Raw genomic sequence first — 23,154 nt, forward strand, 5'->3', positions numbered from 1 at the left:
TGCTTTAGGAAACAGAACGAAGACAATCAGGGCGCCTAATAAAGCTCTTAATAAATTGTGGGTATTAAAGTATCCTCAGTAGGCAGCGAAAGCTGTCTTGTAGGTTAAGTGAGAGTCTCCTTTGATTGAATGTGCGATGAAGAAAATTCTCTCAACAAAATCCACCACACTGTCAACTCCAACTGTTATATGAAGTATTAGCAGATTCCCACCTTGGATTAGAGCTCTTAATCTGTCTTTATGTTCGTTTACAGAAAGTATCCTTCGATAAGCAGATTGAACAGCAAAATCTCTGAGATGTGGTTTACTGGTGTGCCTTGTTTTCTAAAAACGGGCTTTTAAATTATATTTTCTTCCCAAGTCTATCTTATGAATAATTTGAAATCTTAAGCACGTTAGCATAGAAGCGTAAAGTGCCTATGGTCGTCCCCTGTCTGTCCGTCAGCATGCAATAACTCAATTCCGGTTGAATATAGAATATATCTAAGTGAATATACAGCCAATTTTTAGATTTTGTCCTTTTAAAAATTCGGATGTACAGTAGATGAATCCCAGAAACGCTTTGTGTTATAGAGACGTGGTGGTTTTTCTGCATAACTATTTTTGATTTTTATTTCACACCGTCCAATCATGGACGGTGTGAAATAAAAGTCTTTTCCACCCGATGTACCCACGAGAGTAAGAATTATTAGAAGCTTCACTGAAAGTGAGCTATCACATTGCTTGTCAAGGAGAGGCCCACACTATTAGTGAAAATTTGATAATGCCATGCGCTATAGACCTGTGCGAGACGATAATCAGGCTCAATGAATCAGAAAAAACAAAACAGGTGCCACTCTCTAATAATACTGTAAAAAGAAGAATTTTACTTTCAGCCGATCTTCTCAATGAACTCTGAAGCACCAGACATTATTTTGTTGCATACGCTCATTGAAGGAATGAATGGGCAATGTAGTGGATGCACTTGATCAAACGAAGAGATGTCGGTTGGCGCATAAGAATCGTTGCATTTTGCTCTTTTTGTTATCAGTTTACTAAATACATAAATCATTACTATTTGCTTATATTAATCGCAATATAAACGTGTTTTACTTCTGTTGTTATTAAAATTGCGGAATAAATAAGTAAACTGCATTACGAAAGCTTTGACAGTAGACCATGATTGTTTATATTAAATAACAGAGGCTGAAATACGTCTTTCATTTCTCGCGCTGTCGATTATAAAGTATTACAAAACGTTGAGCGAATATTAACTTATGGAGGTACGTGCAGTGAAGAGATAACAGTTATTTTTATATATTATTAGGTAATAACGCATGCGTACAGTAACTACCTTGTTTATAATCGGATAATAATGGAAGTATTGAATCTAAATTGTTTACTGTAAAAGGAGCTTTTTTATTTATTTATTTTTTTTTATCCCATCTCACCTGGTCTGTTTTTTGCTTGCTGTTCGAAAAAAAGTGTTTTGCTTATGACGCAGGTGCTAGGGATGAGGAAAGTTGGGAAATTAATATAGACTAGCAAATTGCACTTGGAATGGATGTTTGAGATGGCTTTAAGTGTTAGAGGAAGTTTCATTCTTGGAGTTGTGCCATATAAAACTGCGTTTAGCAATATGAGTTTTATCGTGCCTCGGCTAGAAAACAAACGCCACTAGTCATTATAAAAAAAGGTCAAACTACACAAAAAGTTCGAAATTTAATGAGGACGCTTGGAATTTTCCAAAAAACAAAACATAAAACTGCTTTGTCTGACATTAAAGCTGAATTAATTTCTTAAGAGGTAACTTCGGTGGCTCTGAAGTCTCTGGTGGCTCTTCAAACTGCAATACGGATATCTAGGACAGTGTTCAGAGTTTCTCGACCCCGATCAGGTGTAGAGTAATCCACGCGGACTTTCAAAAAATTAGCCATCGATGTTTTTCAATCAAATAGACCACTTGTGCTGAAATGAAAAAAAATATATATATTAAATAATAGTACAGTACCCTCTTTTAGGGAAGAAATACTTAATGTGCCACATAAACAGTCAGTCAATGATATTTTAATGTCACTGAAGGTCGACAATCTGATGTGATCTGAAAATGGAAGCGGACTGGTGCTGAAACGGTCTGGAAACCTCCGAAGCTGACAGAACGTGGCAAAAGGGCCCGCCCTACAAATATTAATCTGCTCGGAATTGAGATCCGCGTTGTCGCAGCAAACACACACACACAAGGCCTCAGTGAGGTGATTGGAACACATATCAGCACCCGTACAGGTGGACTGGCTAGCCCAGAGCCCTGACCTCAGTCCTATAGAGAACCTCTAGGATGAATTAATCGTTGGATACGTGTGAGGAGGGACTTCCCCAAAGTTGTCGCTGCTTTTAAGGTGGAATGGTGAAAAATATCGGAGGACATTTACAAAACCTGGTGGAGAGCGTTCCATAGAGACTAGAGACCATCATAAAGACTAAAGGATTCAGTACACATTATTAGTTTTATTGTAAATAAAAGTTATTTATGCAGGTGTCCGAATATTAATAGTAGGGAAGTATTTTCGTTGCAGTCTGAAGACCTAAACTCCACCCAGACGAGAGAAACTTTTGTAAGTTTTTTGTTATTCCACAAAATAATAATTATTATTATTTAAGAGATATCCAGTTTCACTTATCAATGCTAAGCTACAACATAGATGGTAAAAGCAAAATACAAACTCCAAATCATAAACTCCTACTCAAATTTCTGTTGGTCAAATGAGATGACTTTGAAAATCATTATTTAATCCAGCAAGAGAGGATTAACGAGAGGAACACTGCCGATAATCAATTCTCTTGTTCTATGTCAGTCTTTTTTTCTGATATACTAGCCTAGGTCACATCATCAACCTCTAAATCCTTTAAAATGAAGGCCTTTGGTCCCCAACAGTTCTGGGAATCCATCAAAATGGAACCTAAGTTTGTTATAGTCTTGGATAGCTTTAATATTTTCATAACTTCGTAATGGTCACATTATCTGAAAAGTCAAAATTCATCCCTAACTCAATACTGAATGAAGAATACTTACTCTTGGAAAGTTGGACATTACTTATTCTTCAAAGACGTTTAGATAAGCAAGCGTTCCATTTTGTTTGTATCCTGCTCGAGTACCACCTCCTACTTTGTGTACATTATACGATATTTGTTTCCTCTCCTCTTCCTTCGATGTTTCCTGTATTATAATAGCGATACGTCATCAATCAGATGTTCAACCTATTGTGAAAGTAAGTAAGACAGATAAAAGATGCCGTGGTCATGTAGGAAGCGTATGAAACAATAGGATGGGAAACGGAGTTATAAATCTAAAGGGATAAAGTAAGATTTACAGTGACGGAGAGTGAATGACGTACTGTACTTCGCAGAGAAACAGAAATGAAGCTGAAAAAGTGGAAGAACCGATTAGAATGGCAGACAGCCCATCTGAGAGCATCCTTTCTTCTTTTTTTATTTTTGAAGAGGACTGGTGTTTGTCAGACTAACACCAGTATCCAGAGTGAGTTATTCGATTCTGTGTTAAGTCCCATACATTCACTGCGAATTCAACAACATCGAAAATAAGTTATCTTCGTTGGAGAGCTACTCCACCAGCTCATCATAAGATTCTGCATATTTTCAAGATAATAAATAAACCATTACTGTATGTGACAGTGAAATCCTAATTCAGCGATCATATAAACAAGATTTTCTCAGTTTAGATCTCCAAGCGACTTTCTGTTTATCGTTTTGCATTAATGGCTTTAATTTATTTTTAGATTTCTATATTGGTGGCAAAATTATGAGTTTCATAGAGGGTTGATAAGGGTCTTCTGCGTTTGTCTTCACTTTGATAGGTTAAGGTGATGTGCCCACAGCGGTTTAATCTGATCAACGTATGAATAGTTGTTGACAGAACTTAATGCGTTTATTTTTACATTTTAAGTTCATTTTCCTCATTAATTAAGAACATATTATTGTACGGTACATTGAATTATACACTTTCAGTCAAAATATTCTGCCCACCCCCCTTGTTTTTAGCAATCGGCCGTTCCTCCCCACCTGGTGGCACCCGTGTCACGATGAAAGCCGGCAAATGTGGTACTGCAATTTTGTGAAATGCGATTCATATGAAGTACTTGATCGACATGAGCAAGGAACGTGATCTGACGGACTTCGAAAATGGGATGATTGTCGGGTACCGGTTGAAGGATGCCAGTATTAAGGAAACTGCAAATCTTGTGGGCTGTTCGCGGAGTGCTGTAGTTAAGGTGTTTCAAGAATAAATGAATTGTAGACAGAATGGCAGTCGCCAGCCAGTGACCCACACCTTATCGATGGTCATGGTAAGCTTAGGCTGTTTCTTCTTTTGCGAGTCCAATAGACGGAAAACAGTGGAACGTTGAGTATGGACTTTAACCAGGGTACGTTGTTGTTACTGTAGGATTTTAGGAGGATCAGCGACTACTGTAAGGTCGATTTTCTGTTTTGTTGGACAAAAAACTAAACTTCTGGGAGAAAAAAACCATGCTGCTCTCGCCTGAGACCGATTAACTTAGCCACGTCGTGAAAAAGCCCATAAAAATTCCTCCATTCATGGACGGGACTCGAACTCAGGTCTTTTTCACCCGGTGTGGGAAGAATGGTGATCCTGCCATCTGTACTATCCACGAGGGCTAACCAGGGGACGACCAATGGTGTTTCCAAGACCACGATCCCATGAACCTTCCTCCGTAAGGGCCAACAAAGGGCCATCAACTACACCGAAAATTTGCATCTGAACGCTGTCATTGGACCATTGACGAGTGGAAAAAGTTGCCTTTTCCGATGACTCATATGTCGTATGGATGGCAGAGGGAAGAACTGAGGAGAGGAATCACTTCGATGCCCTGGTCCAACAGAAACGGGCAGGTAACGGCAGTGTTTTGTTATGTTATGTTTTCCTGGGACTCTCTTGGAACCCTCATACCCCTAGACCGCTCTCCGAACTCTAAAATCTACTTATCCGTTGTGGCTGATCAGGTACATTCCTTCATGGATGGCACAGCTGTGTTCCAGCAGGATAATGAGTCCCGCTTACTTTGCCAATATTTCTATATACCAAATCATAGGAAGAGTTTTGCATACAGCAGCAAGAGTAAAAATATAAAAATGATCGATGCGTAATAAAGCTTCTGCGCATTTTTAACACGGATTCCAGTTCTTCGAATCGCAACGCGTTCAAAGTTTTCCAAAGGTGCTAAATTTTCGCATCAAGCGAAACAAATTATCAGCGAAGATATCATTTAAAACTTAGCGTTGAGGATACCAGACTCTGCTCGTGCATCTGCTTTAACTATACATAAATAATTAAATTTCTATAAGCCGTGGTAAATATTTACATTTGAAAAGTTAGAATAAACAGATCTGAACGTGTGCCCTTCGCCACAGAAATAGTCTTCTGTGCGCATTAATACATTTGGAACTAAGTAAATAGGATGCTTCCATCGATTCAACTTTCGCTCACGATGCTGCTGCGAAATATAGATAGGTGGTCATTAGTGGACAGTGTAAGTTTACTTATAATACACTACCCGGCCAAAATATTAGAATGCAAATGAAATCCCTTCAAATAAGTGAAACGCGATATAGTCACGTGTTATTATGCTTAATGCCTTGAACATCAGCAACGAAAACTTTCCAATAAAAGGCATCTTATTCTAATCTTGAAATAAAGCATCTTAAACCTTCACTGAACCTTGATGGACATCCCTGACACAGGCAACCTTTTTATGCGGAGGACAGCATTGTTTTTCACTTTTTATATCACCCACAACAGTAGATGTGGTTGGTGTTAAAAGGAGGTCCAAAGGTTGGCAGATTGCGAGCAATTAAATTCAAATGATAAAGAGCCAATTAAAACACACCCGCTTTAGTTCTAATTATCCAATGAAGTAAATGCGCGATAGAAACTGGGAAAAGTATTAGATATTTTAAATTACTAAAAACAAACATATTTTCACACACGTTTGGAATAAATGGATGGTAACAGAAATTGAGACATTTTCTATTGACCGAATTAGTCAAAATGACTAATTCAGTCATTTGACTGAATGATCGAAAAAATGACGCTTTCTATTGTGCGCATCTGTTTCCGGTTTGCGCATTACTTTCCTTACATCATATTTTCCTCAAGTTAGTTTTCTTAGTCGTGCAATTACAACCTTATTTTACTTAACAATTATGAGCACACTAACTACATCCAGTTTTTCAGACGAATGATTCTCTTCTTCATTCAAAGAAAGAAATTTTAACAAAATGGATTTACCACATATTTGGTATATGTCTATTGGTACCATAAATTGCAGAACTCTTTCATCCTTCTAACTACTTAATGACATTTTCAAGAGTCAACGACCCCGATTGAAAGGAAAAGCAACAATACACGGGTTCTCTGTTTCTGTAATAACCAATACGTCTTCATACAGTGCGTTTATATATATCTGCACAAAAAACACTACACTACGAATACGACGTGATCTTTAGGATATTTATGTTTTAATAAACAATATTCTACAAATACATTTTTAATATTTTATAATTCACTATATAAATTAGCGATAAACCAAATCATTACTGCTAATTTCTTTGCTAACATTATGATTGCTGTGTTCCTTCTTCCTGCTGTTTTTTTTTTTTTTTTTTATCAATTTCAGCACAAATGCAGTTGCCCATTGAATCCGTAGCCATCGGGTATTACTTGGACAAGAGCATTACTCCCGAAAGCACAATGCCAAATAGTTGTAACAACTTGAAGTACTTCCGGCAGCTAAGAGGAGTCTCATTGTCTGAGACTCCTTTACATTGTTAGTTCTTCGATTAACGTCTCAAAGACTTAACTAAGGATGCCTGAACCAACCCCATTTTCGGCAATTATCTTTTCTTTCCAACCCTTGTTTATACATTAACTTCCAGGTGTACTGTGGTCATCTTTGCGTCATCACCAAGTTGACATTTTTCCTTTTATAATCTGTTCTTTAAATGAAAACTGCTCAGAGTTGAATGTTGACTCATGATCGCTCACCTAAGTAATTAAACGTGTACAGACCAATCTTCACTCTCGTGCAATTACAGGGTAGGTCATCATCAGACGAACTTTTGTAGCGTTGAAACACCTGCACGCATGCGCATATATTGCATTCTTTCTCTCTTATAAAATGTTAATTTATTTTTGATGTATTATTATTATATTATTATAGAAAATTTTCAGGCAAGAAGTACACAACTTTGGGCATCTGAGGGGGAATTAAGGCCCACAAGTAATTTCTGAGTACACCACTGAACTCACTAATTTCGTATGCAGTTTCATCAAAAAATTGGAGAGATATGTTTCGAAAATAAGATTATAAATATTAAGAAGCAAATTATTATTAGATGGATTTAAAGACACTTAGAAGAAATTCAGGAACGTCTGTTATTTGAATAATTAATGGAAAATAGTAGCAGACTTCTAAAAAAAATTGCAGAATGATAAAGAGAAAGATTGCATCTAAAGATAAAGCTGGCTTATTCATATCTTACTTTTCCTCTAACTGTTGCATCCACGACTGTGGTGAATTTCCTTCTACCATTCTATTTAATTCCTCCCTTGGTTTTCCGACATAAATACATTAAGATCTTGACAATCTCGATACCTAGAAGTCTCGAATCCGGATAGCATTTCTCCACTTGCCCTTAAAACCTGTCTTCAAAACTAACACCCTCGTGTGTAGCACAGTTGGTGTAATCACTGTCCTCCCCACACCGGGTGGAAAAGATAGCTACTGATGATCCTTCTCCCCTCCCTATCATAGAGACGCTCCTAAAACAAAGCTCCTAAAAATTGACCAGGGAATCCTTGAAAAGAAAATTACATTTTGTATTTTAATGCAACATGTTTTCATTTTTAATATTTAATACTTTTTCGAGATGCTTTGTTTTCTATGATATTTATGAAGCTATTCAAGGATCCTCCCCTCCTCCCCCTAAATGCGTAGTTTGCTGGGCTTTCACTACTCCACTGTCTGCAATTCCACCTCTCCATTCCATTCCGAACACGTGCCTTAACTAGTAAACATCCATTAGCAATCGCAACTCCAAACCCACAGAATTAACTTTATTTTTCATTTATCCTTTCTGTGCTTTGGAACAACCTTCTTTTGTATGCGTCTCCTAAAAATAGTAATCTACAGAAATTTAAGTCGAATGTCAATAAGTATCTTCTGTCTTCTCAACCCACACACGGCAGCACGTTACTTTACTGTAGTTCCAAACTGTCAGTTTCCTCAACCACCACCCACCTCTTTGTCCTGATTATCAGGTCTACGAGATCTGCCTCTTTGAAGATGGTGTTTTCACATTTGTCTGTTCTGATGTTCCTTGATAGACTTTCCAAAGTGGAATGTCACTTTGTTTTTAATTAATCTTTGCATAGAATTTCCGTGATCCAGTTCTGTCGAATTCATTCTCTCTCTCTCTCTCTCTCTCTCTCTCTCTCTCTCTCTCTCTCTCTCTCTCTCTCTCTCTCTCTCTCTCTCTCTCTTTCTGGAAAGTTAAATCGACTTCCTGCACTTTAACTGATTTTTCATTCGTGAATTTAATCTTAACTTCATCTGTTGTCAATTTTCCAGTTGTTGTAGGTTTAGGAGCATCGGCAACTAAGGCCACATTACTCTGTGTATATTGTCTGTCAATTGCGTCTATTCTGAGGTCGATTTTCTGTTTGGTGGACGATAAACCCAAGTTTCCGGGAGAAAAAACCACGCCACCCTCCCCTGAGATCAATTAACTCAGCCACGTTGTGAAAAAGACCCATAAAAATTCCTCCCATCATCGACGGAACTCGAACCCCATGTCTTTTCCACCCGGTGTGGGAAGGACGATGATCCTACCAACTGTACTACCCAACCCTTCCAAATACAAATTAACGTCAATGGTCTGATGATACCACAGATGAAGAGGTATTCGTAGAACATCAGAAAAAGTATCTCCCTGCTAACATCAAATACACGTTATCTGTTCTTTAATAAATGCCCAATTGCTAAGCGTGCGCCCCAGAAATAGACCCCCGAGTTGGAGAACCACTAAAAATAAAATTTCTTTACCAAAAACAGAAAGAAAAAAACTCTCAACGCCATTATATTCGATAAAAACCAAATCTTTTATTGCTTTCCCAACTGGCTGCAGCAGTTTCGCCACTTGTCTCGTTTGAAGAGGTTCGAGTACCGGTATAGGCTGGAGGAATTTCTAAAAGCTTCTTCAATCGTGCATGTAGTTGGCCGATCTCAGGCAGAGGGGGGGGGGGGGTAGGTTCCACCCTGTAGGTGTTTCAGCCCGTACAATACACGAATCAGCCTCTGAACAAGTTTGTACAGCCTGATGCGTCTAAAGACCCAGCAACGGTAGCTGCAGCGCCCCCTATACGCACGAAAACATACACCTGCACTCGATGCGCTTCCATAGCCTACTAGAGCAGGGTGTGATGCTCCCCCAAATGACGTCACACCTGATGTTAATTATTGAATGTCGAATAAACCTGTATCGCAGGTTATGAGATTTTTATTTCTTTTCTTTGTTGATCCACAACGAAATTTCTTTTTGGCTGGTTTATGTAATAAATCTTCGTTAACTTGGAACTATTTATCCACTAGTTTTTGTCCGCTGCTTTATATAAACGAAATATCAAAGAATCAACTGGAACACGTGATTGTCTTTTCTTTTTTTCATCTTCGTACCAATCCATTGTAAATATTTATAGTAAACCCATCAAACACGCATTTTTAACTCTCTGTTCGTTGTCAGGGTTTTGTTTACACGATGCGTATAGATGCAAAAGAATAAAAATTATTTTCTGCTACGAAAAACTTCAAAATCACTATGATTAAAAGGTGTACGTCCACTCCCCTTTCCCCACCCCTCTAAAAGCGAACTTTCAGCCAAGATAAACATTCAGAAATAAATGCATTATGAATGTATTTGTTTTCTCGGAACTACTAACGCCCTCTACACCTACAAACAGGTAAAATAAAGAAAGAAAGAAAGTAAGTAATAAAATATTCTGTTTAGTCGTTGGCTATTTTTTAGAGTCGGTATAGAATATTGATAAAAAACAAAACAAAAAACTGTTGTTTATCAGTGGCCGTCTGTTAAATTATAATATATTCCATTTTATCGAATATTTGCATTTTTATTATTTGGTTTGTCCTCGCGTGTTTTGATAGCTTCTGCTAATAGCATCAGCCTCTTTTGTGAAACAGGATTCGATTTCTTTTTAGCAAACGACACACGTACACGTTTGAAATTGCCGTTACTGTATTGTCGTCTGCTGTTTACATTGTCCGCTGGCAGACATTCACGAGCGTGAAAAGGAAAATATGTATTATTGTATTGTCGGGGTCGACGAAGTTACACTCGATCCACCCACGCGATGTAATTTGAAAAACGAACTTCACTTGCATTGGATTGACTGCATTTCAGGTTTCGTATTTTGCTGCCAAACGTTTATGTATTTTTATTATATCTTAAACAGCGGGTCGCTTTTAACCTAGCGAATAAATCTATTTCGGGTTGAGCTCTCTGTAATTACGACTGGATCAGTTTATTATATTTTCGCCATGGTATGTAACTGGACGCAAATTAGTTGTAGAGTGTGGGTTCAGACCTTGAACTGACATCACAGATTCGGAGCAGTCGACCATGGCCGTGCATATTGCCTGATGAACAATTCTATGTAATGCGACAAATATTGCTTGAATATAGACACTTCTTCTCCCATCCATAACTGGACACACATTTTTCCCATCCATAACCTCCAAGGATTTGTCTAGTTCTTCCTTGAATTTATTCAAACCCTCCACTTCCTCAACAACGGACTGAAGCCTCTTCCAACAATCAACCACCCGCTGGCTGAAGGCAAACTTCCGCGCATCTATCCAGCAACCATTTTTCCTCAACTTGAATTTATGCCTCCTGATGTGCGTAGTCTGAGCAAGAGGAAGAATGCCATTCACATTCGGCTTACTCAATAAATTCAACGCCTTAAACACATGGGTCAGACAACCCCACAGGTGCGTAATCTCCAGACACTGCAATTTGCAGCCTTTCTAGATATGCGCGTTTTTGTTCCCTTCATCAATCGGGTTGCTCTTCTCTGCACCCATTCCAGCAGATCTACTAAAGCAGAGCCTCAAGATCTGTATACTGTACTCAAGATACGGTCTGACCATGGCTTTATACAAAGGGATAATCACCTCTTTATCCCTGCTAACAAAGTTGCTGTATATCATTGACCCACATTAGCTGTCCTGGCAGTAGGTCTGCATTGCTCAGAGAATTTTATCTGACTACACAATTACTCCCAGGTCTCTTTCATTATCCACTACCCTGAGTGTAGTACCACACAGTTGATAAGTTACTCTGGGAGTACTGTTACCCAAATGAAGTTTAACATTTGTCAATGTTAAACTTCAACTGCCAGTTCTCTGCCCATTGACCCAATTTTCTCAGATCTTGTTGCAGTGGCTCACTCTGATTACTGTCATTAACCACCCTGCCAACCTTTATATCATCTGCAAACTTGAAATTAAACCTGATGTGCCTTCATCAACATCATTAATAAATATTGTAAAAAAACAGGCCCAGCACCGAACCCAAGAAGGATTCCAATAATAACATTAATCCACAAAGGGCAGTGCCCATTGATAACCACTCTCTGTCTTCTTCTTCCACTCAACCATTCCTTTATCCATAGCAGAAACTTGCCCTTAATACCCCATTGTCCATTTTATACAGCACTCTTTTATGTGCAACAGTATCAATAGCCTTCCAGGAGGAGCGGATTAAGGTCGGTTGAGGTCCCAGGCTGAGAAGAAAATATTGAGCCCCTTAAAAAAAAAAGAGAGAGACAGGGAAAATAAAAATACATGTTAACCATTTTTTTAAATAAATAAAAAATATTACGTAATATTAATGTTTTATTTCCAATAAAATTTGAATATAATATATGTATAATATAATTAATAATAGCATAATAATAATCACAAAGTTTTGAACTAATAGTTGAACGTATTAGTTGAACTAATATGTTCAACTAATTTGTTGGGGTTTTGCGTATAAAGTTGGGGTTTTGCGTGGGCCCTTCAGAAGTCGGGGCCCAGGGCGCGCCGCCGTTAAATCCGCCTCTGCCTTCCAGAAATCTAAGTACTGTATATGATACCAAAATTATTTCTTTTTGCTTCCAGTTCCTTGATCACTGCATCATAGTAACCTATCAGATTGGTTAGACAAGACCGCCCCTTAACAAATCCATGCTGTGACTGTAGTGTAATTGCGCATTCCTGTGATGATGGTCCTTCATTACTTCCTCAACCAGTAATCCCATTATTTTCTCTGGAACAGACGTTAAGCTAACAGGTCCGTAATTACTCACGTCACCTTTTCATCCCTCTTTATGAAATGGAGATTCATTCGCACATCTCCAGTCCATAGGAACCTCCTCTGAATCCAAGGATGTTCTCATAATATGGCTAAAGACTTGCTTACCTCCTTTTCCACCTCTTTTAATAATATGATTGGATAGATTCCGTCCACCCCAGGTACTTTTTTTATATTCAGCTCCAAAAATTGCTGTTTCACTTTCCTTTCAGTTATCGCAAAATCATTTAGCTCTCCTTTGAAGTTTGATAAACTTCTGACATCCTCTCTCCTAAAGAATTCCTCATGTGTGAATGTAGATGCAAAATACCTATTCACACATGAGGAATTCTGCATAAGTATAGAAGTCTTTGCTGCCTTTGTTTGCATTCTTTGCCAAAGACTTCTCACAATCTGCTTTAGCTTGCCTAACCTCCTTTGTGACTTGATTACAAATTTATATCTATGGACTAATTTATATCTACCATAGGCTTCTGAATCACCTGATAATTATAGCATGGATATTTTTCCTGTGGCATATACCTGCAGTTTACTAAAACCAGGGAACGTGGGTATGTTACTTTATCAAATCACATTTGAATTATGATCCCCATCCCACGTCTCCAGTGGCAGTATAGTGGTTTCGCCACTTGGACAGGTCTAGATTAGAACCTTATCATACACTACAATAATTTTTTTGTCCACTTCACTTGGGGATATAGCCAGTCTCAGGTGAAGGATTTTTCTCGCGAGTTATTTTGGATTTTTAAACCTCCCACAACGTGAAATCTACCTATGAACGCACACTTGTACAGACATAATAAACAATGGCACAATATGACCTAAGTTGCTGGTGAGCCTTAAAGAAACGAACAACAGAACGAGGTGTGGGAATGAAGTTCCCTGACTGGTTCCCTTGAGGGAATGTTCAATGAGTTTCGAAATAAATAAACGGAAGTGGTATGTTGTAGCTCAAACTTCCCCGAACAGATGGTGGTACAGGGATTGTCCAGTAGGCTGAGATTGCAAGTAACAACCACTTTTGTTAGCGTTCCGTGTCACGATTTTGCAATGGCGCGACGATGGAATATCAAATTTTCCTTTAAACTGAGAAAATCTACAGCAGAAATGTATGAAATGTTAAAAAATGTTTATGATGATGAAAGATTATATCGTATCAGCGTGTTTGAATGGTATAAGCGGTTCAATGACGGACATGAGGATTTTCGAAATGACCCAAGAAGCGGTCGTCCGAAAACCTCTCGAAATGTAAGGACACAGTTGCTAAAGTTCGGAAAAATTCTGCATGAAAATTTAGGGAAAAGGAGGTGTGTGCAAAATTTGTGCTGGACAACCTCACGGATGAGCACAAGCAACGAAGGGTGTCATCATACGAAGACTTCATCCAGACCTGTAAAGACAATCCTAATTATTCGACTATATTGTCACTGGACATGAGTGTTGGGTTTTTCACAGTACGATCCAGCGACGAAGCGTCAGAGCATGCAGTGGACTTCAAATTCATCATCTAGGCCCAAAAAGGTTTCGTTTGCAGAAGACCAGGATCAAGACGATACTGAACATATTTTTCGACAAACAGGATGTGATTCACAAGGAATTTTACCTAAAGTGGGGGAGAGTCAATGCTGCATTCTATGTAGAGGTGCTTTGAAGACTACTGAAACGCATTTCCCGGGAGAGGCCACAATTTAAAGAAAAAGTCAGCTGGTCCTAGATGCACGACAATGCCCTCGTCCATTCCTCACTTGTTGTGAAGACATTTTTTGATGAAATGTGGCATTGTACAGATCAACCATCCACTCTACTTTCTAGATCTATCACCAGCGGACATCTTCCTCTTTCTCAAGGTGAAAACTGTCCAAAAAGATAGATTATCTTTTTGGACAGTTTGGACCGCCGAACTGAGCGTAATCTATTTGGATGCCTTTTCTGACTGCCTCCAGACCCTTTTAGAACGGTGTAATAAATGCATTCAGTCAGCTTTGTGTTCTTTTTATGGAACCAGTCCGGGAACTTTATTGCCACACCTCGTAACTCCCCATCCCACAATCGCGTGGAAACGAATAGGTTTAGATACAATAACAGACGACTGGGTTTTTCTGAAAGTATGCCTCATCTGTTCAGTAGCCATTATTACAAAAATGGAAAACGCGACGATGTATTGGAGTTTGAAAGAGGGATGATTATTGGTATCAGGAAGGCATCCTGTCTAATGAATTGGGCCAGAGCAGTTGTATGTTGTGAAAACATACACTTCATGTATGTTTTTACAACAAACAACTGACACAGACAACATCAATGAAAAGTCGTCCATTTTTTTTTTTAAATAAAGAGAAAAATGTGTTGAATCCCAGAACACATGAATCCATTTATAATATAATTGCAAGGTATGATGCGTATGGAATAACACCAAAAAAGGAGTGTAAATGCTGTAAGATTAGACGTAAATTAGCCACAGTAATTAATTGTAAAGCGATTCTTATGAACATTCTGGAAGAAGATTTAGTGAAGGCTGTGCAAGATTTTGACAATCAAAAACAATGGATCTTTCTATTCCTATCTTCCGACTGGTGAGGTATCCCCGACTCTACCACTCGTGATGAGCGGCAGAAAATAGTTTAAGGGGAGGAGGGGGGGGGTTACGTGTGGATTTTATCTTGGTGAATTCGCAAGCAAAATCTAAAATTGTTCCTTGCAAAACTATTACTAATTATGTTTATGATTTTATTTGCATAATTTTTGAACTGTTGACTGCTTTTCTTACTCAACTTTGTGATATTCCAACTGCAAAGGCGGTTGGAACATCAGAAGTTATCGTTTCCCTATTTACTCTTCCATTTTTCCGCGCCACGTGGCTGTGACCCCCATGTGCAGTATCCATGTTGTCTACCCTTTCGTGACGAGCCTTGGTGAAAGCGCTGAAAGAGTGAGATATAGCCGAGGAGTCCTGCAGTAGACATGTCACGTGATTTTACAGCCTGGGTAAGCGTGGAACAAAAAATGCGGGCTTCCCCAGTCCTAACGACTTCTGGTCTGCTCATTGGTCGCTTTGTAGTGGTTAAAGTAAAGGATCAAATGCTGGTTATAATGCCCAATTGTAAGCGTTTTATTGTTTTTGTATTGAAATTATCTGATTTCAGTGGAAAGGGGCCCAATGTTTTTTCAATCATTTTCAGTTTTGTTTATTTGTAATAAACAAAATAAGCAACCTCCACCCAGGTGGAACACTGCCATCAATGATTCCTGCTGATATTCACTTAGTACTTGACTAGATGAGGTACTGACCAAGTTGCAATTTGTAGTGGTTTCCAGCTCTTCTTCCAGTTCAATCCAAGTGCTTCATTGTATGGCTAGCGTAAATCGACTTTGGCTCACTTGCTAGTGCGTTGACCTGTGAACTTACGTGGAGTGACCAATGAGCTTTTGAATTGTAAATTCCTCTTCAAACTAACTCAATTGAGACAATTATTTTTGAATAATGTCTGTCATATTTATTGAAATATCCATATTGTAATTGTACACTTTGGGACAGCTATGCCTTCCAGATAGCACAGTGGATACAATCACTGTCCTCCTCACACCGAATGGAAAAGGTCTAGGTTCGAATCCCGTCCATGGCGGGAGAAATTTTTTTTGACGAGGGGGGGGGGGCTTTTTGTAACAACATGGGCTGAGTTAATTGGTTTCAGGAGAGAATTTGATGACTTTTTTTTCCTTCTCCCTGAAAATGTTTATCTTTCCAGAAAGAAGGCAAACCGACCACAGAACACACGCAATTTAGAGACATTATACCGACGCCTCATAGCTTTAGTTGCTTTGTTCCTTAACTCATGCAACGACTAGTTTCTAATGTTAATCCTCGATAATTTCAATGTTGCGAAATCAGTCTATATTGTATACCCCGTATATTGCTATTAGGTTGTACACCCTCTAGCCAATTTTTTTTTAAAAAATAAGTGCCTTGAGAGTTGTAATTACATTTAATTTTTCGAACATGAAAAGATTATTAATAGCATATTAGCATTGAAGAACTTGAACGATTCTAAACCTTTAAGATTGTACAGTTAGATGGCCTCCGAATATAATAAGAAGTTAGTTAATGTACGCAGTACGTTACATTTCAGACGCGTTCGACTTCGTTCCCCCCCCCCTTTTCTGTGATTAATAGAAATGAAAACTAAATATAGTTACCTCCTCCTTATCAATTAATTACTAAGATTATAATTTATACAACACTTAAAACTCTGTAGTAACGTTATCTAGATTTAGCCGTTCACGTTAATTACAACTATGTAATATTTATTACTCTGCTCCCGTGTACTTTTTTTTCAATCGTCTCTTTTCTCTCTGTATATACAGTTTTGGTGTCTTCACCAGCGACACCAGTCTTAAATAACAATACACGCGAAGCGTGCAGGGACTGTCTAAAGCTCATAACACCGTATTTAATCTATAAATTTCTTTTTTGCATATAAATTGTATGATAAAACTAAATACTGATTACCGGATTTCTACATGTCCAATTTTAATAAGATTTCGAATAGCTGAACAAATATTTTCAAAAAGACCAAATGTAAAATTTCATGAAAATCCGCCCACTGGGAACCGAGTTGTTACATGTGGACGGACATGGCAAAGGCAGTATGCACATACACTGGTGTTCAAAGGACGTGCATCACATAGGAATTTCACATTTATAAGACTTTTTCGCGATGGTATGTTACATTAATGACTAGCGTCACAAATAGAAATATAAACAAAAGATATATTTATTAATAGTTAAGGCAAAGCTAAGTAATATTTGAAAGGTGCTCTCAAAATGTTCCAAAATGAGCATTTGCAACCTTTATACAACAGTTTTGGTGAACACGACAATTATGGCTGAAATGTTATCAGAAGCCCTCAGTTTGCTTCAGTTTATCTTTTAAATGGAAAACAAAACGAAAAGTTCACCAGGTGCAAACTAATATTTAGTTGAACCGCTTCTGGCTCTGATCACAGCAGCACACCGTTGAGGCATTGACAACATCAATTTCTGAAGAAAGTTCGTGGTTCCAAACGCGAATTATGAAGTTCACGAAGGGTCTTTGGTTTCTTTCTGGAAACTGCAGATTCCACATATGCCAACAGTTTTCTATAGGATTCAGGTCCGTCCGTGCTGTTTCCTGGCCAGCTAAGAGTTGTAATGGACCATTCTTCCAACCATTTTTTCACCTGTAACAAATGTAAACACATTACTGTCGAACCTCTAATGCAGAAATGAAGCTAAAGTAACTACAGAAGCGCTTACTTACTTACAGTTTTCGCCCGATGACAAGGAGCAGAGTCGTCCTGAAAGATGCAGTTAGTTGGCAGGTTGAAATGGTCTCTAATGGTTGGCAGCAATTTGCCCTCCAATATAGCCAGGTATCCACTGGCATTTACGGAACCTTTTATTTGCAGGTGATACGAAATGCACCCCCATATCATTTGGCTGGTAAGGAATTTCACTGTAGGCACCACACAGTCTGGATGGTATTCTTCACCACGTCTACGGCGAATCGCTTGTTTCCCATCAGAGCCATGCAAGTTGAATTTCTTTTCATCCGAGAAAATAACTGATTTCCACTTCTCGGGGGTCCATTTGACACCAAATTAATCGGGCCTTTTTCATTTTTTGTGTGAGGAGGGCTTCTTCTTAGGACGACGAGCCAGAAATGGGCGTCTCCTGACTGTTACTGCACTTGCTACCACTCCTGTATGTTCTTCCCATTCTCTTTTCAGCTCAGACGAAGAAGCTTTACGGTTTTTAAGTCATAAGTGCTTCAAAATGCGGTCCTGTTTTGGCGTAGAGACTCATTTGCGGCGTCCGCTTTCTTTTTTCCTAAGAGCAGAACCAGTATTCTTGAGTTTGGAAAGAAATCTACTCACTGTCGCCTGATTACAAGACACTCTATAAGCAATATGGCTGGAAGAACATCCTTCCTCACGTAAAGCAACAAAAAGCACTCTTTCTTCGTGGCGTCAACTGCACGTAACTCGCCATCCTGACCCAGGCAAGGAATGACTGCAACTCTTGCAGAGAGTGCTTATATTGCTGCAAGTAACAGCTGATGCAATATTACGTCATCATTTTCGCGTGTCAGTCTTATCTGATGCAATCTGTAAGAAATATTGACACATACTTATGTTATTCGGATTACAATTTTAAAGGGTGATGCACTTTATTTGAATATTAGTCTTTTACAACGAATTATTTTCAGAATCCATTTCTAATCATACTGGTTTACAACGAAAGAAAACCTTTATTGGAAAATTATGAACGGAACCCGTATAGGCAACATTCCATGCGGCTATCGAAAATGGAAGATTTAAAAGATGAGGTAAATGAATTCATTATCAGACCCTTTACTGAGTTTTCCAACTCTATGAATGATTATCCTTTTTGAACTAGTGCAACTCCCATATTTTCCATTAAATTAAGTTGAATTTCCGTAATTAATTGGAAAAAAAGTTAAGTATTACAAAGTTGACGTATTAATATGAAATTCAACAAGTTGTACCGTCCTGTGAAGAGTCCCGCTTAGAGTACTCATTGGGATCGATTCCTTCGAAAGAACTGCATTTGGGGTTTACTGTATTTTAGAAAACTGGAACAAAATTTATTTATAAAAATAATGATTCTTTTTGGAATAACTTTTAGCGATATTCATTAGAACGAAATTTCGATGCAAAGAAATGGTTCTCAATTCCCCAGATGTTCGTTGTAACGAGATTTTGCAGTATTAGAAAATGTTAAATATTGTATTAAATACACAACTAATATATGTTGCATTAGTGTCATTTTAAAGACCTTGATTTGATGTATTATAACATATTAGATCTTATAACAAACCTTGTCTCAATAACAATCCTCCACACCACATGGAGGATTCTCGTTGTATTTCAAGAACTTTTATAACTTCACGAGCTAAAATTCCCATTTTTATTTCACCATTGATAACCCGATCGCTTTGGGTTAGATGTGCTAAGCACTAATGCAACTGAGGTATGAAGAGAGCGAAAGAACCAGCAAAAAGAAACATTTGGCTTCATACAAAAGTGGTAAGGTCGTTGATCGCTAAAAAACTATATATGTATATATTGTTTTGGAAAGACACTTTTTATTTTATTTTTTATTACAAAGCAGCTGGTGCTCTGTCCAGTTGTTGAACATGCTGGAAGAGCTGAGGGCCATAAATTGTGACGGCTTCTTCTTACCAGTTCTTTATGATCCTTTGGTAATTCTGACAGAAGAATAGCGTTCAATTTTTACATAAATAAGAGACCCTTTAATGAGATAATGGATCATTCTTGGGGGAAGGGGGCTCAATAATATATTTCCAAGTGTTTTATTTCTTTCTCATTGTGATTGGAATATCCATTTTATTAATTGTGAGAAAAAAAAGCCTTTCTTGATGTACCATTAGCATACTCGGTCAGAACCTTACCCAATGTAGTTCCTGGGCACCTCCAGTTTTAACTGCTACTTTAATTTGGGAGCTTGCAAGTCCCCTAATTCAAGAACCCAGACGTTCCACGGTATTTGTAACCTCCAATATCGGGTTCATCCAAATGTCCTATAGCCCTTGGGGACACCAATACTGCATTCAGGGGAATATTTAATTGCAATTAGAAAATTCCTTGGATTCTTCAATAAAAGGGCAAGCAGTCACTCGTTTAAATACCCAGTTTGGCGATTCCGTACGGACGAAAGAATTAGGAAGTAACATAAAAAATACTTTTATAAATAGATAAATTTTCCGTTCATATTCTTGTAAACCACATAGTGTTAAAGGATACAATAACATCGCCGTATTTTGCAGCTGTGCTGGTTTCTACTGTATTGCTGTATCCTCTTCTTTGACCACTCGACTACGACGGCCTCTTTCAATGATAGCATACCTCTGGGATGCTTTGCTACTCAAGAAATCTACGCTTCCCACTTGCGGTCTTCCCAAGGGAGGCGCTAATCCTTATTAGATCGGTGTACTGTAACTGGATACTTAGTGTACATAGGTGTGTTGTTCTTATATGCCACCTTTGTTCTTATATGGCAGCTTTTTTTTTCTTCTAGGAATACTGTCCCCAATTTGCAGTAGTGGACAGCCGATTGGTACGTTAATTTACCAATTTCTCATACACCTCTGTAGTTTTCTGAATATTTTAAACGTGACATTCTCGTAGAAGTATTTTAAACAATTGCTTATTAAAAAAAACAAACAAACTCAAAATACTTCTTAACCCAAACCTTCTTATAACGCGGAGCATTATAAAGGAAGTAAATAAAACTGAATTTCCCCAACTCAAGCTGAAAATCTAAACACTACATCCTCTCCAAGGATTCTTCTGCTCATATGCTTATCTCTGTACAAATCGCCAATCCGCCCTATCATGGATTATTGTTCTCACATCTGGGGCAGTGCCCCCAAAACCTCTCTCAGGCTTCTAGATTCCATTCAGAAGAGGACATTCCATTCAGATTGGTTGCGGAAAGTGCTGCATGCCCTTTCGGCAACCAAAGTTTATTTTTGCGAAAGTGGTGAGATAGAAGTTCAACATAACTCCAGGGCTTACAAGCAACAAGACAAACGATAAATTTATTAACTGTGAAAACAATTCATAACCTGAGCTTTTTGTTTTTAATTATCTTTCCACGTTTCTTTGACGTCCTAATATCTGCACCCTTTTAATAGAGATTTTATCTTAAGGAAGTAGACAAAGGACGTCTGTCGACTAAGGTACATGACTGACTACTCTAATCACACGTTTCGCCAAAAATTCGCAAACAGCAAGAGCAGAACATTTGTCATGACGAAGGTGTCAGTTACCAAATTCCCCTAAGACAGATCGTTTCCGTCTGTTACCGAGTCCAAGTAGCTTGAGCACCTCGAATGCGTGGTGTTGATTTACATCGACTCTCAGTTCTTATCCGATCTTGAATTTTCCAAGTGTCTCACTCTGCCTTACAGAAGACAATTTTCCAGACTTGGTGTCAAATCAACATTTTCCTGGTCGTGCGTAAATTGCCACTCAAAAGCACTTGGCTGATAAAACTTGATCGCCACTCAGTTGCTTAAATTTTTCTTTTGAATAATGGAATAATGTTTTATTCCACGTTGATAAAATGTTTATCAACAATAACTTGTTAAAATTAACAGATTATTGAACAGACTTCCAGGATAATTGACCATAAATTCGGAAAAGTATATTAAATGAAAGAAAGTCGTATATAAATAAAATATATATATTTATAACGACTTAATATAGGTATTTATTGGAACAGAACTATAGTTCCGAGAAATAAATATTAGAAGTATCTTATTCCGATAAATAAAATTAGAAAGTCGATCGTGTGGGAAAGAAATGGTGGGCACATCGAAAAGAGAATGTTGCAGAAGGGATTGGAGAAGATGATCAGAGTTCGCGTCTTCCTGCTGCCATTTCTTATTCGGATAAATTCTTTTCACTTTCGACACGTCCGATACGATTGTTTCACCAGTAACGATGTGAAATGGAAACCGTTCTCGATAGCTGCTGACAACAACGTTTGCTAAATCGTTGAGCATCAGTGAGATTCCCATCTCGTTGCCACCTTATTCATGAGCAATTCGGTCAGAATTCGCAACACAGATGTGAAAAGAGACTGCTAACCTTTTGAGTGAGTTTGTCGTACGCTGTCTTGGATCGTGTGCAAGGTGTTACCTCAATAATGAGATTCTCAACAGCCTGCCGACCTACTCAAAGTGTAGCTATCCAGGGACCGCCTCAGACTACCTAAAGAGCTATAAAGTAGCCGGAGATACGATGGATTTTGACTTTTCTTACCTCTATTTACAGATACATCAAAAAACATCTAAACCGAGTGTTATTACCGAACAAGGACTGCCGTTAGAATCACCAACTTCGTTGCACGTAGAAATAATAAGGGCATGTTTCTTAGATTTTCTTTCAGTTGATTACTGACATCAAATCTTTCTGAAATACACGAAGGACCACAAGTCAATATATTTTTTATCTTTATAAGCGGCAGCTCAAATACATAAAATAACTCCGATAGCGTTATAAGACATGTATTAAAAGTTTTACAATAATCCAAAGTATGATTCATACCCAAAATGTTTGTTTGTCCTTGACTCAACTCTTTCGCGTTATTCAAATAAGGTCTGTTCGAGTAAAAGACTGCTAGAGACATTAAATTTAACATTTATTTATTCGTTGGGAATGATGTTGCTTTTTAATACTTCTGTAGATTAATGTTGTACACATTATCTATGGCAAAGCCCCACAAAAAGTCTAATTGCGACAAATCTGGTGAACGTGGTGGCCATGTGTCTTTCGAAATTATACACCATCTTTCCGAAACCACTCTTTAGAAATCTCGTCCTCAGTGATGTGTCCAGAGAATTCATGGACTATGTCAATGTACCGCTGAAAGATTTCCAATCTTCACAGGGTGTATGGGTGTTGCATGGGGATTATCCGTACATCATTGACGAATATTCTGATAGTTTATACACAGTCAGGTGAAATCATGGCTCACAGGAGAAGAAATTCAGTCTAGCATCTGAGGGACTGTCTCAGAAATTTACAGGTAGCGTTAGGGAGAGCCTGCTAGGCTCTCCCTAACGTTGTCTCTAGGACTCTTTTATTCGCATTTTGAGGATTCTCATTTAAAATAATTATGCTGCT

General features: G+C 38.2%; 1 protein-coding gene across 5 annotated transcripts in view; it reads left to right on the forward strand.

Moving 5' to 3' along the window:
* LOC150089898 (TOX high mobility group box family member 3-like) overlaps window positions 1–23,154 on the forward strand; it is a 284,523-nt gene that overhangs the window by 122,172 nt on the left and 139,197 nt on the right. The window lies entirely within an intron of this gene.

Source organism: Mastigoproctus giganteus, chromosome 2 (assembly GCF_048544385.1).
Source record: "Mastigoproctus giganteus isolate SK-2022 chromosome 2, ASM4854438v1, whole genome shotgun sequence".
Classification (NCBI taxonomy): domain Eukaryota; kingdom Metazoa; phylum Arthropoda; class Arachnida; order Uropygi; family Thelyphonidae; genus Mastigoproctus; species Mastigoproctus giganteus.